Raw genomic sequence first — 17,767 nt, forward strand, 5'->3', positions numbered from 1 at the left:
TGTTTTAAGCCATTACATTTGGGGTGTTTTTATGCAGAGATAGATAACTGATACACTCAGGTATCTAAGCAACAACGATTGCAAAAAAAGTTTTTTTCCAGCATGTCTATTTGTCCTGCAAATTGAAACAATTATATAGCTCAGGCAGGACCACCATATCATATGATATAATTTAAGTAAGCGGCCATAAGGGATCTTGGTTAACTATTCTTAAAAAAGCCCTTTGGGCCTCAGTTTCCACACATATAGAAGAAGAATATTCAATCAGATGGTAATTTCAATGATTATCCTAGCTTCATGGTTCTATGGTTTTAAGAAATTCAAATAAATTGATTTATTCTACTCGAGAAGAAAAGACACAGAAACATATCCCACTTTTACTCCCTGTACATCCAAGATTGAGTTAAGTAACATTAGCTACTGGCTAGCTGCCTCCATATCTAGAATTTCCATTAGGTTCTTGGACAGAGAGATAGTGCAAGGCACAGCAACAAAACAAAACAAAACACAGGCTTTGGAGCCTGACACACTTGGACTGAAATCCTGGCTCTGTTTCTTCCCAGCTGTGTGGCGTTAATCTAGCGATTTCCCATCCAAGCCTTGAGATCCTTACCCTAAAAAAATTGTGTTTAACCACGTGTACTTTGCAATTATTTTGAGGATAAAGACATATATGTAAAAGCAGCTAGCACAATAGTAGGAGTGCAATGGAAAAAACTGACTATGATGAATTATAAATTATATTACAATATAGTACATGAAATAATAATTATATATCAGAACCATATTACAAAACAGATTTTCATTTTTTATATTGTATTTATTTCAGATTAACTTTCTGGAAGTCAGGAATATAAATATTTCTTGATTCTGATGTTTAAACCACCATGTTAAAGAAAAAAGAATGTTTTCTTTGAATAAAAGCAGTTCTGGATTTACCTGTCTCCCTATTGATTCTTTTCATTCAACATTTGTGCATTTATCATTTTTACTTTATACCCAGTTCTGTGTTAGTTTGCTATAGGAAATAAAAAGCCCTTGCTTTTGAGAAAATTCCTCTTTCCCTCAGTTCTGCTCCAGCTCTGGCCCCAAGTCCACCAGCTATTACCAGTGGCTTGGAGCTGAGGGCATTCTCAGACTATCCCTACTGGCAGCAATGTGGAGGGAGCAGGGGGGAAGGCAAAGAGTGGTAGGGAGAGATGAGGCTCTTAGGTGGGGGAGAATGAAGTAGGACAGGAAATATGAAAGATGTTGTCTCCCACTGCTTCAGCCATGCATCCTCTTGCCCTCTGCTCTGGTCTCACTGGTCTTGATATTCTTCCATCTTGTTGGCATCTTCAAGACCTTTGCTCTAGCTGTTCTCTCTCTGCCTGGAATACTTTCCCCCAGACATATACGTGGCTTATTTCCTCACTTCCATCAGGTTTTTGATGTTCTCTTAAGAGAAAAGCTTTCCTGGCCAAACTACAGACAACCACGTCCTCATTCCTGCTCCCTTCCTCTCTTACCCTGCTTTCTTGTTCTCCATAACTCTGTTTCTCAAACTTCAGTGTGCACACAAATCACCCGGGGATCCTATTAAAATGCAGGTTCTGAGTCATTGGGTCTGGGGTGGGGCCTGAGATTCTGCATTTCTAACAAGTGCCCATTTGACATCAATCTGTGGACTACACTCTACAACGCTTAACAATACTGAGATAGTATCTATTCTCTTTTTTATTAGCTCATCGCCTTTCTCTTCCAGTCAGAGTATACGTTTCATGAAAGAAGGGACTTTATCTTATTCTATGCTGCATCCTCAGCATCTAGTATGATGCCCAATACATAGAATTTACTCAATAAATATTTATTAAGTGGATGAATTATATATGTTGCTGAAAATCAAAACTGAAACATGGTATTTTCCATTAGAAACACTATCGTTACATTTAGGTACTATACAGGTTAAACAGATTTCTGTGCCCTGGTTTTGGAACCTTCCTACCATGTGTAAAGTCGCTTAAATAGGGGCATAAACTCATAATTATGTTCGCAGTTCAACAAACTTATAAACAAATCACTGGAACCCAATGTCTTTACAGAATTAGAGCATCTGAGGCTGAACGTACCAGAGAAAGTTAGAGAACAAATACCAACAAATGATTCTATAGGGACAAACTATGCATGTGTGCTGAGGGAACCAAAAATTACAGGTCATAAAAAGAAATAAACCTGATATAATTAGTTGACTATAATCCCTGATATAGCACTTTTAGTGTCCCAGATTGAGGGGGAAAAAAATGGAACACTCGCACATCTTTTTCAAGTCTCCAATGTCATTAAATCTAACTCTGATGACTGCTCAGCAACCCCAGGGGGCACATGAGACACACTGTCCCCAGACTGTATGGCCTCTTTTAACCCAAGCACTATTTATGCCTTCTATTGAATTACCATTGTGCTATCCTGGCTGTGATCTTTCCAGTGTGGTATATTTCTACTTGATATAAAATAAAAATCAACTTTACTTGAAGAACCAGTCACCATGCTTTAATATTTCAATCATTTGATCTTTGAAAAGTAGACAAGGCACACACACACACAAAAAACCCAAAGACTAAAGATGTTTTTAGTTCTGCCTAATTACAGAATTGGTACAGAATTGGTTTTCTGGCTCCTTTCGCCTGAGATTCAAAGCCAGCATTAATATTGCCATGATATTTTATGCATAATTTCTACTAATAAATGAATAGAAAGTGAAATAAAATAGACTGAAAATATGCAGTAAAATCAAAAGTTAAAACTATAGCTAAATGAAGAAACATTCCTCCCTCAATTCTACTTGTGGTAGTCACGGTCCATTTTTCCTTTTCTTTTTTTTTTTTTTTTTTTTGGTGAGGAAGATTAGCCCTCAGCTAACATCTGTTGCCCATTCTCCTCTTTTTGCTGAGGAAGACTGGACCTGGGCTAACATCCATGCCCATCTTCCTCTACTCTATATGGGATGCCACTACAGCATGGCTTGATAAGTGGTGCATTGGTCCGTGCCCAGGATCCAAACCTGCAAACCCTGGGCAGCTAAAGCCGAGTGCACGAACTTAACCACTATGCCACTGGGCCGGCCCCCATTTTTGTTTTTCTTGAACTAAAAATGGAAGAGTTCTGAAAATTGTTGTGAAATGGGACAGGAGAAGGTGCAAGGAGGACTGGGCGTGTTTCCGTGGTTTCAGGGATTTGAATAGGCATATTGTAAGAATATTGTCGAAATGATATAGGATTCAGTGAGATGGAATCCTCATGTATTTGGTGTTAGTGGGTATTCTGGTGCTCTACCTTGATCCCCTCTTCAGGGACAACACATCCAGTCCTGCCGCTGGGAGTATTGGTTGTTGATGGTGTTCCCTACTAAGAATTGTCTTCAGCCCCAGAAAATTCTTCTAAGGTCTCCCTTTCCTCCCAGCAGGCAGTCCATGGGCATTGACTAGCTGGTTCAGGAATGCAAAGATCAGGCCCGCTCCCTGCAATTCAGAACAGCTCTGCAGAGCCAGCCCAGCTCTAAGGCTTCCATGGAATTGGCTGAGGCCTCTACTGCAGTCAAATCACCCTTTAGCCTCTTCCGTTGTCTACTCCCATGTACCTTTCTTTGTCGTAGGCGTATCTTCAGAGAACACACCCCAATATACTTTTGTCACCCAACGCTCTGAATCAGAGTCTATTTCCAGGGAACCTACTCTAAGACATTTTGCATAGTAAATAACACAAAGGTTTATTTCTATTTTCAGAATAGCAATAAATTTTCCCTTTCACTCAGAGATCACCTGACTGTTGTGCTTTTGAGCAAATGACTACAGCCAAAGAGAATGTAATCCAGCATACTTACAGGCTCCAATAGTGGTCAGTCCAGGAGCTGGGCCAGGCTGCTTTGCCCTCAGCTCTTGAAGTAAATGGGTTACCGCCTTCCACTCAGAGTTCAAATCTTCTAACTTCCTCTTTAATAGAAAAGCATACATGTTATTTACTTGATTAACATCTTGAAGATAACTTAATTAATGAAGTTATTAACTCATTTTGTGAATACATTATTCTATTTTTATTGTATTTTACTTCTAAATTAATTTTTCTGGATAGAATTCCCTTCAAAAATGTTATAATTATTTTAGCCAAACACTCTACAAATATTTATCGATTGTTTGTTGCACACAGGCTCTTGCTTCAGGCATAATTTCACTTAAAAGAAGTAGAGTGCAAACATTAATAAAAGCAAAACAAATAAACAAAAAACAGTGTCATCTCAGCAATTGGCTTGACTCTTTTAAATAGTATCTAGTGTGGCTGCATATGAGAATTATCCAGAGAACACTAAAAATATCCTAATGTCCTGGCACCCCCCCCAATCAATTATATTAGAATCTTTTGGAGGGAGGGGCTGTGGTCCACATGGGATATGGCACTCAGAGTTCACTTCAAGGAATGACTCTTGTCCTAAGTGGTGGAAAAGATGTCAGTAGACATCCTTCAGTTGTCAGTCCCTTCAGGGACGGTCTCAGCTACTGAGAGTTGCCTTGCCCAAGGGTGTGCCCTTCCCAGGGAAGCCCTGATTCAGTGACTAATCCAGGGGTGGGTATAAAGGCTCAGACAATTTGGCTCAAGCAGGACACCTGGAGGGCCATTTCAGCTGCAGAGCTCTTAATAGAGTCAGCCAAGCCTGTACATGGTCAGTGGCGTGCTGGTATATGCTTAAAACTGGCTGTCTGGGGAAAAAAAACCCACCCTGATCCCAGTGTTTGCCAATTTCTGTGGTGTAAATACTCCCACCTTAGCCAGTTTTAAGTTACCAAGATAATGTCAAGCGGCTCACAAAATGTCTGAAAATTTGACGGTAGGCCTTCATGAGTAGACACAGGCTGGCTCCCGTACATCACTGGATGGCCACATCATTATTTACCACCAGTAGAATGTGAGCAAAAGTAATATCTGTCAGTTCTGGGCCGAGGCTTTTAAAAAATGAGTGAGGTTTCTCCACCCTTCTTTCCCTTTCCACTGGCTAGAAGCAGAGTACTCGAAGGTCCTAGGGCAAACCTACTCAATGGACTGGGGGAATAATTAGTCCTAATGCCCTGGAACAGTGGCTCTTGTACTTTAGGATCATCAGAATCACCTGGCAGCCTTGTTACACCACTGGTTGCTGGGTCCCAGCCCCCGAGTTCTAGATTCAGTAGATCTTAGGTGGGGCTCAAGAATTTGCATTTCCAACAATTTTGCAGTTGATGCTGATGCTGACTGTCCAGGACCAAGCCTTAAGCCTAAGGCATACATTATACCTAATGAATTACCTAAGCATTTACAATGAACTTGTTACGTACCATACTTGACAAAATAAGAAAATAGGCCCTTACATTATTTTCTATAGGACTTAATTCTCTTGAGGAACTCCACGTGAGAAAAACTGCCAAGGGAATAAATACTAAAATAAATACTAAAAATTCATCGCTTCTTAATTTAACCATCACGTATGCTCTCAAGATGTTATGTCTATTGTGTCTGACATCATATCAAATCAGGGCCTTTAATTTTTTGTCCCAGAGTGCACGCTGTTAAACATTTACTATCACATCAATGCAAGAACTCTTTTATTTATTAAAACATAAGCCTTGAATCCAAAGGCAAACAAAACAATACCTCTGATCAGTGAGGACAACTACCACTGAAAGTCATGACATGTGGAAATATTTTTCCATTCTGACATCAGAGCTAAACATTGAGAATTAAATATTATAAAAGGCTAGCGAATTAATGTATATTTGGTCTCTTGATTCCCCTCCAAAGTTGCAGTGACTTCACAAGGAAAGAATATTAAGAGCAACTAGGGGTAACCACGCTGATAACAAAAAGTAGCAAAAGATAATAGGGAGGAGACAATAAACATAAAAGCACATAACTAGAAAATGTAGTGATCTTCATCATTTACTGAAAGGAGAACAGTGAAACATATGGTGAAGTCTCATCATATATCATTGAACTTATAGGAAGTCACATATATGTTCCGAGAGAGAGGGAGGGAGGGAGGGAGAGAGAGAGAGATGGATTAACGATTGATTTAAATACTGCTGAGATCTGCCCACTCTACCACTCAATAAGCATATGGCCCCAGAGTGAGTGGGCGAGGAGAGATGGGAGTTTGCTGTTCCTACAGTTGGCTGAAGTTCCACTTTCTTCTCATAGTGTAAGCATCTCACTGCGTTGAGTTTGATTCTAATATTTCAAGGTACATATTGATCTTAAAACCTGGCTTCTAAAAGCAAATTAACTACTTCATCTGGGTCTCAACTCAATAAACAGTGATCTGTATTGAACTTCATATTCCACGTGTGTCGTATAACGAAACAGAACAATAATTGATGCTTATAACGATGCCCCTGAAAATTAAGAAAAGTTTAAATTACATCGTGTTTTAGAATCCGAAGTCCTGGATTTCAGTCCTAACTCATTACTACCGGTTGTGTGATCATTGGCAAATCAGATAGGTCACTCAGATTTATCACCCTTGAAATGTGGATATAACACTATCACCTAATTCATAGCTTTGTTGGAGAAACTAAATGAGATATTTTATGTGAAAAGAACTCTGTGGACTGTAAAGTACCATAAAATTGTTGGTTAGTTATTATGCACTGCTTAATGAAGCAAAAGAGAAGATAATAAAAGTTTTCATTAAAATAGTTAAAAATGAAAATATTTCAATGCTTAAAGGACTAGGTTTTGGTTATCCTGAAAATAACATGTTTATATATTCAATTCCCTTTTATTAATACATAAACTCTACAGTCTACTCATTTATTCAAATGTTATCTTGCCCACTGTTATTTCTAGATGGGTAAATGAGGTGTTATTTTAATTTCAAATGTAGAGATTTAAAACCCTAAGTAGCATCCCTCCAATGTGCCACAAACATCTGAAGATATTGCAAAGTGTCAAAAAAGTAATAAGCTCAGAATTGTACATTCCCCAATCTTTCTTAATTATTAGCAAATAACATCACATAAAATGGCTATAGATTTTAATTCAGCTGGTCACAAAAACACTTGCAACTTTTTCAAGTATCTGGTATACTTTAGACTTGAAATTGATTATTTACATATTATGGAAGTTCTTTTTTTGTTTAGTTTTGTTTTGCTTTTTGGTTCTCTGGCATATTTTGGTTCTGTGCCCATATTTTCTATTCTCTCATCATTTCTATTAGGATGTAAAGTTCTTTCAGGGAGCAAAAAATGTTTGGCTGTGGCAACTAATGCAGCATTCTTCACATAATAAACTTTAAGCAGTGCTCAATAAAAATCTGTAAAAGGTAACAATTTGCTAATCACCTTAATAACTTTTAACCAAATTTAACGGAATCAAATATATGTCTAAATTCTAACATCTTGAAATATAAAATCAGTGGGATAATGGTTATCAAGTACTATTCTTGATTAGATTCCAGAATGTCGAAACTTTGAATATGCTAAGTAAATTGCAGATCCCAGGCTTTTCTCACAAGAGCTCAAAACTCAACAGTCACAGTGGATTCATACTTTACCCAAAGGGAGAAACTTGGAGGTCATTTTTTTGTGTGTGTGTGAGGAAGATTAGCCCTGAGCTAACAGCCATGCCCATCTTCCTCTACTTTATATGGGACGCCGCCACAGCATGGCTTGACAAGCAGTGCGTCAGTCCCCGCCCAGGATCCGAACCTGAGAACCCCAGGCCGCCAAAGCAGAGTGCGCGAACTTAACCACTACGCCACCAGGCCAGCCCACTAGAGATCACTTTTTAAAGACGGCAAACTTAGTTTCATTATAGGGGACTTTCACAACTGAGCATTATTGTCCATTGTATATAATTTGCTTGGAAATAGTCATTAAATGTTAAGGCAATTGTAACAATGTGAAATTTTTCTTTATGAAGAGCAGAAATTAATTACAACAAAAAATGATTTCTAAATGTATCTTTTCTAAAGTTTTCAACTCTGAGTTTGGGATTTTCAAAATTTAAAAATCCTATATTTTTCTCTTGTGTCAATGGTTGGCATGCAATTAATATCTGATATATAAATAAATGAATCTACCTATGACTGTGTATACACAGACATGCATGTAAATATTGTAATCGAAACATATATGTCTCTGTGTATGTCTCTACAAACGCAACTAACACAACTGAGGACCGGGAGTGAAATTCAAATCTCTAAAATGCTTGCCCAGCTCTAGCATGAGCTACTGAGTAAGCCTAAATTGAGACTTTTCCCCCAAATATTGCCTCAGAAAAGAGTTAGCTCATATTAGAGCCCTTATAATGTTTTTCGCGTCTCAGATGTTTTATTTTGAACAACAAAGTTGCACAGTAGCCTCAAATAACCTCAAGAGATGTGAATTTGGGATGCTTATAGAAGTTATCTGACAGAATTGGTTCACGAAAAAAAAGAGGTGAAGAAAGTTGATAAACCGTTAGTAATTATCCCAAGGGTATAACCTTACACTTACCAGTGGTGAAGACCATTATAAACAAGTCTTTTAAAGACAGTTTAAAAAAGCAAAACAATAAGTTATACTGATGGGGTGATAAATAGTACATATCCAAGAAAAATGAAAAGATTATCTCTCCTCATATTCTGTGAATGGGCAGTGAGGTTAGCGATAAAAATTCCAGTAATAATATCGAGGAAGTGAAACATGGCCCTTCAGATAACTGGTAGCTAGCTAGGCGTGATGGTCCCAATTGAACATAAAAGACAGTAACAGAAAATAAACTGGACAGAGACAAGGCCACTCCAGGGCCACGTCTGGAATGAGACAGAGAGCCAACCCACTCTGCCAACACAAAAATGACTAATATGAGGCGCTTCTACTACTTTAACAGTGACAGCTCTGCCCTGCTTTAATTCCCTCACCTTCTGGATAAAAATTAAGATACCCCATCACCACATTAACTGTTTCTTGACAGCATCTAATACTGAAATGGCTTCTACTTCCCCAATTCTCGCTTAGAATCATCCAGCCAGCCAAACCCTCTAAACAGCTCTTTCCAATGCCCTGTAACTGAGATACCGCACAGTTTCTGTAGAGAGCTTTCTCCCTTGCGGCAGTAAGCTAAATGATCCTAACATTTTGTTTTGTTTGTTTTTTTCTAACTTTTTGATTGTAGGTATGTTCCTAGTAGTCTTTGGACAGAGAGCTTTAACAGCATCATATGGGGATTCAAATAGCACCATATTGCAAATAACTTAGAAGAAGGATGATGAGTTCTAGAATTTTGGAATATACATATGAAGAATGTGAATGAAATTGTTTCAGAAAATATAAATGTTGCAAAAGCAATATTTCTAATTAGTGTGTTATTTTATAAAATGTGAGATTTCAAATATGGAAGTGTTACTCAATTAAGAAATTAAATATACTTAGACATTTGGTAATCTCATCCATATTTTTAAATGTTTATGTGTATAAGTTGCTCTAAAACCTATCATAAATTTTATCTTACCAATGGGAAAGTGGGGCTCTCCTATTCAAGCATATGTGATGAACATTTACTCAACCTCTCATAGTCTAAGGCATTTTCCTCAGTTGTAAAGCTAACTTATAGTTTTAAAAGATAAAATTCTGCTATTCATATATATTAATAAATTACAAAATCTCTCTAATATTGTTTCTTTCTCTCTATAATTCTTCTTCCAACATTTTCCATTATCACTGACATGGAAACCGTGCTTACCAAATGAGTCAGTCAAAATGGACCTGTTCATTTGGGGGGATAGACTTATGTCTGTTATCTCTCTACTGATTTCTGATGTTACAAAAAAAGTCGCACCAGGTAAATGAGATGATGCGCCTGATAGATGAGTTATAAAATCCAAATATTGTTGTAATTGGAATGTTTAATTGGGCAATATTTTGACCAACAAGACACCATTCGACCTGCTATACTGTACATAAATCTTCAGACGCACAGCTGTTGCGAGTAATATATTAAAAATTATCAGGCAAAAAAATAAACCCTAAGAAAGTTCTTAGAAATGTTAAGATGTTGATGTTGGCAGCAGAACAAACTTGGGAGAAAAAAACCCCAGCTTAATCTAGTTAATTAACAACAAAACAGCTGGGAAAATGGAACATCCCTGGTTATGATTGACTATAATTGAAAATGACTAATGATGCTGTCATTTTGCTCCTTATATCTGAGGAAATGATGCCTGGAAGATTCTAATTGCCATCTTGACCATTTGTTTATAGCAATTATTTTGTGTTAAAGGTTGAGGTGGAACCCTTTGGCCAAATACAGAAGGCTCCTAATGCCTTACTTTTTCTGTTACATTTAAAACAAATTCAAGAGCAGTAATAAAATATATTATTAGATTCATGTTAGAAAGAGGTTTTTTGATAATCTAAAAAGGTAGCAAAGCAAACCAGCTGGTTTAATATCACTTCAGCAAGTAACCAAGACATTTAAGATTTTATTAAATCTTAAATGTCTCAGTTCTAATATATGGAAGATGATATAAACATTTCAAAATACATGCACACATTTAAAAAATTTTAGCAGAAAGAGTAGTGTTCCAAGTTAAGCTAAAGAATAAGTATGAATAGAAGAAAATATCATCTAAATGCTTAAGTTCAAAAGAGAGTTAAAAAAATGATTTTAAAAACCAAATAACAAATGGCTTATGTTTTTGTAGCTGTCAATATTGTTGTTACTGATCGCAGTTGTTTTGTTGTTTTTTAACCGCTTAATTGGGTACTATTGTGGACCTAGTCATTACTCTGTGGAAAATGGAACATATTAGAAATGATTCCGTCACAACAGAATTATCATAAAATATTATTACCAATGGTATAACTTAAGCAAAATGTTAAACAATTCATCTAACTTATCCAACCAATCATCAACAATTTCTGAAGTTAAGACGAAGGAACAATACACAAATCAAATGAAATAAAAGTGTGTATCTGTGTGTGTGTGCATGTGTGTGTGTACGTGTGTATGTAGGGGAGAGAGAGCGAGAGAGGAGATGGAAAGTAAAACAAAAACGCTTATTTCTTCAGTCATATTATTCTAAGATTTTTCCCATAATTTTGCATCAGATATCTAGTGCTACATTTATGCTATTAGTGGAACTGTCCCATAATACATATTTCACCTTTAACAGGAAGTCTTCAAAGAAAATAAGGAATAAGTTAGTCAGGAATGACAAAAAAAGAAACTAAAAATTTACCATCGTTGAAAACTAAAGAAATCCTAGAGAAGCTGATAGAGTGAAGAAAAAGTAAAAAAACTGAACAGGGATGAGCCTGGCTCCCGAACAGGACTCAGCTTGGGAGGGGAGCGTAGGAGCTGAATAGACAGGCTGTCTGATGCAGAATGTGGAGGTGCCAAGAGACAGTCAATTTTCTGAGAAACAGAATCATTCTCTGATGTGTCCTTAATTAGAACATCTGCAAGCAGTGGATATACTAATTATCCATTTAAGTACTGGATCTTATATACACACCACGGGGATTTTTGTTTTCTTTTTTTAAGAATATCACTTTCTTCTTCATAGTTGTTATAGTTTCCAAATGTACCTCCCTCAAAAAACAAAACCAAACTTCTTTCATGAAAATGTTCTGCAGGCTACTTGGACCTTTTCCCTTCTACTAAGGGGTAAGAAACCTGAATGTTAAGGAGAAAAGGCATTAGGAAAAGCACAATTTTTAAATTTCGATATATGAAATCAAAGTTGAAAACAGGCTTTGTTTATGTATTATCAGAGCAATGGATCAGCTTTCAGAAAAATCATCCCTAAGGTTTAAAAGGAAGTTTTTTTTTTCTAATGTAACGTCTACCAATTATTTTATTTTATTTTGTGAGGAAGATTAGCCCTGAGCTAACATCCCTTGCCAATACTCCTCTTTTTGCTGAGGAAGATTGGCCCTGGGGTAACATCCATGCCCATCTTCCTCTACTTTATACGTGGGATGCCTGCCGCAGCACGGCTTGATAAGTGGTGTGTAGGTGCACGGCTGAGATCCGAACCTGCGAACCCCAGGCCACCGCAGCGGAGTATGTGAACTTAACCACTATGCCACCAGGCCAGCCCCTGCCTCTATCTTTTTTTAGTATGTGGGCCACCAGCACAGCATGGCCGCTAACAGAGTAGTGTAGGTCTGCTCCTGGGAACAGAACGCAGGCCACGGAAGCAGAGCGTGCTGAACTTATCCACTAGGCCACCAGGGCTGGGCCTAAAAAGAAGTTTTTGATCCATGCAGAGTTTTAAACAGTCTCCACAACTTGCTGCCTTATATTGCTGGGTTCCATGTTCTGAACTATGAGGTCATTTTTGAGCCTCTAGTGTTTCAGGTTACCGCAAGCCCCAGCTAATCTTCAGGTATTTCCAAGACCGTGGCCCATGTCAAAAGCTGCACGTGAATCAACAGCCCCCCAGTCTCCCAAATCACTCTCGTCCTTTTGCCACTACCAACTTGAAATCTCGATTCTCCTCCAAACCCACGGGTTAAATGGTAGAACAGGAATGGGTTTTCACTTAAGTTCTGTTTCTTCCAAATGAGCTGACTTGAGAGGAAATGGGGGAGGAGGGAAAGAGAAAAGAAGGAAAGAAAAAAGAGTGCTGACCTTACAAAATGGTTTTAAGGGCTGCAAAAGAGAAGGAAAGTTGACACCTTCTTGCTCTTTTATTTCAGAAAAATATTTCCTCTTTTACAATACTAACGCGACAGTAGAAAGCAGATCTACTCAGACATGGCAGATCCCAGTTCTGATCTCAAAGTGGCCCAGGAGTTGAGGGTATGAGGGGAGGTGTGATAAGTGAGCATCAACTGCTTGCATGGTTTACATACAATGAAAACAAAAATTTTCTCACTGACTTTCAATTAAGACTTTTCCCTCTGTTTTTTACAAAGGCACAACAGTAAAAGCCAATTTAAATGCACATTTGCAATCCGTAACAATTGTGCCAAACCCTGCATAAAGTCTTTGAGGATCAAACAAGAGTAGATAGAGTGGACCTATGAAATGGTCCATTTGTCTGTTTCATTGCTTGCTATGAGAGTCACTCTGTTAACCAAGAAAGATGTCTGCCTGGGGACTGGCTTTCTTTAAAGCATCAACAGAAACCCTGAAATTTGCTGCTTTTTGGACCTTCTCTAGCTCTCCAATCTAAATACTGAACACATTGTTACTTTATGAAAATTATCATAACAGGCTTGGAACTGGATGCAAATTATTTTTTTTGGATGTTAGGACTGGGGACAATGTATTCACGAATAAATGTCTATTTTGATATCTACAGAGAAATCTGTGCCTTTCAGCATCTGGTGTTTGGACATTAGGTTTAGGTTAAAACTTTAAATTTGTCGAAGGAAATCCCCTTGTAAACTGTAAGGAAAACAAACAATTTTCTAGAAATGAAGCTTGGGCCAAGCATAAGCAGTGACCTTAGAGACAGAGTCTAAGTCATGGTAATGTTGTTTGCAAGGACAAACTAGTTCTGTATAATAAGGTTATTGACCTGCACTGATTTAGGGCAGTTTTAAACATGACGGTGATGCTCACTAAGTCTCAGCCTGCAACAGTAGCTAGAGAAACCAGAACTGATCAATAAACAGCCACCATTACAGGCTCTGGGGAACCTTCATCATAACGGGAGCCATTATAATTTTGGTCAGTTACAGAAAACAGGGTAACCTATACCTAACGTCTATTTATCACTGGACTCTCATTTGCAAATGGAAGCCATTGACTAGCTATTTTTTGAAAACTGAGCTGGCTTTCCATTTCTCTCCTCATGTAATAGCCTGTGAATGAATGTGTCCTAGCCTTCAAAATGCGCCCAGGGAAAGGAAAGAAGTGGAAAGCTTTCTCCCAGGCCAGCTTTTTACCAGAGAGAGAAGCAATTACATGACATTTCGTTAAAAATTCTTGACCCAATAAACGACCGAAGCCCGAATGCCGATTTTCGTCTTTCATCAGAAAGAGCAACAGAGAAAAGAAAGGTCACGGACCAGATTGTGATTCTTTACAGCTGTTGGAGACAGACAGTATGATGCAGTAGCTTGATTTGAATTAAGCCAAACAATATGAAAAGCATCAAGGCTGGCAAGCAAAGCCATAAAGCCTCAAAGAATTTAATCTACCTTGAAGGTGGGACTACTTTTCGTAGTGATGGCAGCGCACCAGGATAGAAATGAGTCCTTTAAGGCAATGACTCGTTAATAGCCTTAAGATCCCAATATATAAATAGGGTATGTTGATCAAAAAGACAGCTCTGCCTCTGCTACTGCAGTATGGCCAATATTTCTTGACAAGTTATTTCATTGATTATAAATAGACCACGTCAATGGCAAATGTACAACAGGGGACGCATAACCTATTATGAGGTAATGGATATTGCTAGAGGTTGCTCCATTACCTTCACTGGCTGAGTGGCTGGTGTTTCCTTGTACAAACGCTGCCCTTTAGACAAAATCCCTTCCACATGCGGCTGTTTAGCTTGAACTTCTACTTCAGTTTCCTGGGGAAAAGAACACACACGGTGCAGATTAACTTCACAGTTAGCAATCAAATTACTAAATTTAAATATACCCTTGGAGACTCCACATGTAGTGCAGATCAATTTCTGCATGGTACATACAGGCACAAACAAGTAGCTTTTAGTGCAGAGCAAAGAAATACAGGTCTCTGTGAAACACACTAAAATTTAAAAAATTATCCCAAATCTTCTTGAATTATATCATAATACTATTATATAGAAGCACAGACACTAACTTTCTAACTGTCAAAAAGGGAAAATACAATAGTGAGAAGTATGATTTATGAATATGATTAATGTGGATAAATACTATTGTTAGCTTCGATAATCTCAGTAATCCCAATGTTCATTTACTTTGCAAACTTCTTATTTTAACAGGATTCTCTTTTGGGCTTTGGATACAGAATTTTGTTTTGAAAGAGAAACCAAATAATTCTTCCTCTATCACTGTCAAAATTCTTAAGTTTCTTTCCAAAGAGTAAACACTTAAAGCACAAATTAAATAGGCCTTGTTTGTTTTTCCTTAGTCTGGAGAAGACAGAAGTATGACAAAAAAAATTTTTTAAAAAACCTCTTTAGATATATGAACATAAAGTGCTGCTGTCTAGCTCTCTTGAAGAGAGAACAAAAGAAATGTGCATAAACTGAAGCTGAAGGAAGTGAAGTTAAATATTACAGAAGACTTTCTGGATGGAACACTTGTTAAACACTAGGATGGAGTATCGATTAATCAATGTCAGGCATCAGTCAGGGCCCGGGCAATCTTCCCTAGATAGCAACTCCTGATTAACCCATCTCTCCCTTCCTCCCTCTGCTACCCTGTAGCCTCCCAGCACTGCTGTGCGTACGTGTCTTCACGCCACTGTGTCCTTTATATACTGTGTTTGTACCTGTTCTCTCTCAGGGAGTCTCAGGGAGGCTTCTGAACCCAAATTACTGTAATCTTATACGGCACAGTAGGGTGTGTTTCAACTTATGGGTGCTCAGCACATGTTCTGGAAAGGGAATATTTCTTAAGTTCTTATTATAATAAATACTAGTGGGAGGTAGGCACTCTGGTTAAAACTATCCATAACATTAAGACTAAGCCTGTGTGTTAATGGGTATGTGTGCAAAACACACACACACCACTTTTAGGGACAATAATTATAGAAGAAACAAACGTACAGTTATAAGTATTAATTCACTCTCTATGAAAAAAGTTCTATAAGTGATTTTTTAAAAAATCTTGCAAAATTGTAACAAATTCAAATTCAGAGTGTACTTTGTGAGGGTTGGGTATTTCTTTCTTCCTTTAAAATTGTTTATACGTGCACCCAGTGTAAATTCTATATCTTCAGAAAATGACCACAAACAGTCAATAATTTTACCAGTGTTTCAAGTATGCAGCCAAATGATTAACACGAACATCCTTCTCTCCCTGCCCCCAGTCTTCAATCGCAAATAAATAGTTTCAAAGAGCGCAAAGAATTGATGCTACTATTGGGAAGTCACCGGCAAATAGACAGGATTAAGAGACTGCACTTGATATTACAAGGAATTCCCTTAGGAGATGAACATACAAATTTTAATTCATGAAATTTTCATTGGTAAATGTACAGAAACAGCAGCAAGGCTGACATTAGGGCAGCCTAGATATTATTTAGAACTCTGAGTTCTAAGCAGGTGCATGCTAGATGGATGAGAAAAAGGGGACATGCCACGTGAAATGTCCATGTTTTGCACCTGCAGAAAGTAAAATATTCCCTCTTCGCGCCCCCAAATTAGCCCTAGGTTTAGTCCTCTGACGAATGAACGTTGCAGAGTCACATCATTTCCCTTTATAGAAATGTTTCCTATTAGCATGTCCTTCCGTCACGACTATTGTCATCTCTTCCTCCTTCAATCAAACAATGAAGAGTTTAAGTACCTGGATGAGTTTCACATTTGCTCCTACAGAAACAGAGCAATGGGTGAGAGAAATCATGTTCAGCTCTAAAATCTTTGTGGTTACTTCTCCTTGGCAATTTTCTTGAGAACTAGATCTCTAATTACATGCACTTTCGATAAATGACTTTAGAAAGGCCATTCTGAAGATAAATTTCTACAGTTTCCCTCACTAGCTTTATTTGCAGTGTGAATTTATTAGTTAAAAGATAGGTCAGTTATTCAGAGTCAAATATTGTTGCTTGAAGGGTCGACTGTAGTAAATCCAATTAAATTCACTTAAAATATTCTTTCGTATATTTTCTTAAGTTAGTGTGAGAAAAATACACTATATGAAGCTGATACTCATCCTGAAAAAAATTCAAGTATACGTGAAATAAATTTTAAAATTTTGATATCCCTCCATGCAATTAAAATTTGACATGGAAAAATTAAAAAGCAAAGCAAACAAACAAAAATCCCCAGCCAAACCACATAATTATGCAAAGATAAGAAAATGCTGCTAAAATCCTTAGCTTTGCTGAAAATGCCAGCAAACTGCTATGATGATATTAACTGCTATAGTAATATTAACAAACTAGAGTTGCCACAAGTTTATTACATGTCAAACACCGTATGTTTCATACACTTTTCCTCATACTTACACTCCTATACAAAGAGCATTACCTAATTTTACAGATGCTGAAACCAAGGGACATCAGGTCAATTGTCCAAGACCACACAGCCTGCAAATGGCCGAGTTGAGATTGTAACCAGGAAGTGTGTGCCACTAAACCTCCACTTTATTTCTTACTCTGCTGTGTATAGCCCATGTGTGTGTCTGTGAGTGCATGCAAAAATTGGCAGTCATATTTCTTAATATCGTGTTAATTTTTTCTCCTCCTCTTTAACTCCAATACATTCTATAATATCATTCCAGGGTGTAAATGAGAAAAAATCCTGTCTCTTCCCACAGAAAAGGAAATAAATTCTTACATAGCCTTTAAAATGCTCCAAGGGTGTCTCTTTGTGAGTTTATGATTGCCAAACTGATGATACCCAGGTCAGAGAATGGGTTTGAATACACCTTTTATCTCACGGATGGTCTCATATCTTTATATGCTATAAGATAAGGTGAAGGATGTCACCACTAAAACGGAAACATAGCTAATTATAGTGGCCGGTTTTTATAAGTAGAAAGTGTTCAACTTCAAAGAACATTCAGACAAGCAAGTCTTCATGGGATTTCAACACAAAAAGTCTCACTTCTAATAATAGAACATTTCCATTTAGGTTTTTGTCCCCGCCTTATTCTTAATATATCCC

General features: G+C 37.6%; 1 protein-coding gene across 3 annotated transcripts in view; it reads right to left on the reverse strand.

Moving 5' to 3' along the window:
* The window catches only part of DMD (dystrophin), a 743,617-nt gene that overhangs the window by 645,104 nt on the left and 80,746 nt on the right, over nt 1-17,767 (reverse strand). For all 3 annotated transcript variants that reach the window (XM_058535613.1, XM_058535611.1, XM_058535612.1), the window contains exons 4-5: nt 14,417-14,518; nt 3,860-3,968 (exon numbers count right to left, since the gene is read on the reverse strand). The gene's annotated coding sequence lies outside the window, so the exon portion shown is untranslated. The remainder of the gene's footprint in view (nt 1-3,859; nt 3,969-14,416; nt 14,519-17,767) is intronic.

This window comes from Diceros bicornis, chromosome X (assembly GCF_020826845.1).
Source record: "Diceros bicornis minor isolate mBicDic1 chromosome X, mDicBic1.mat.cur, whole genome shotgun sequence".
NCBI lineage: Eukaryota > Metazoa > Chordata > Mammalia > Perissodactyla > Rhinocerotidae > Diceros > Diceros bicornis.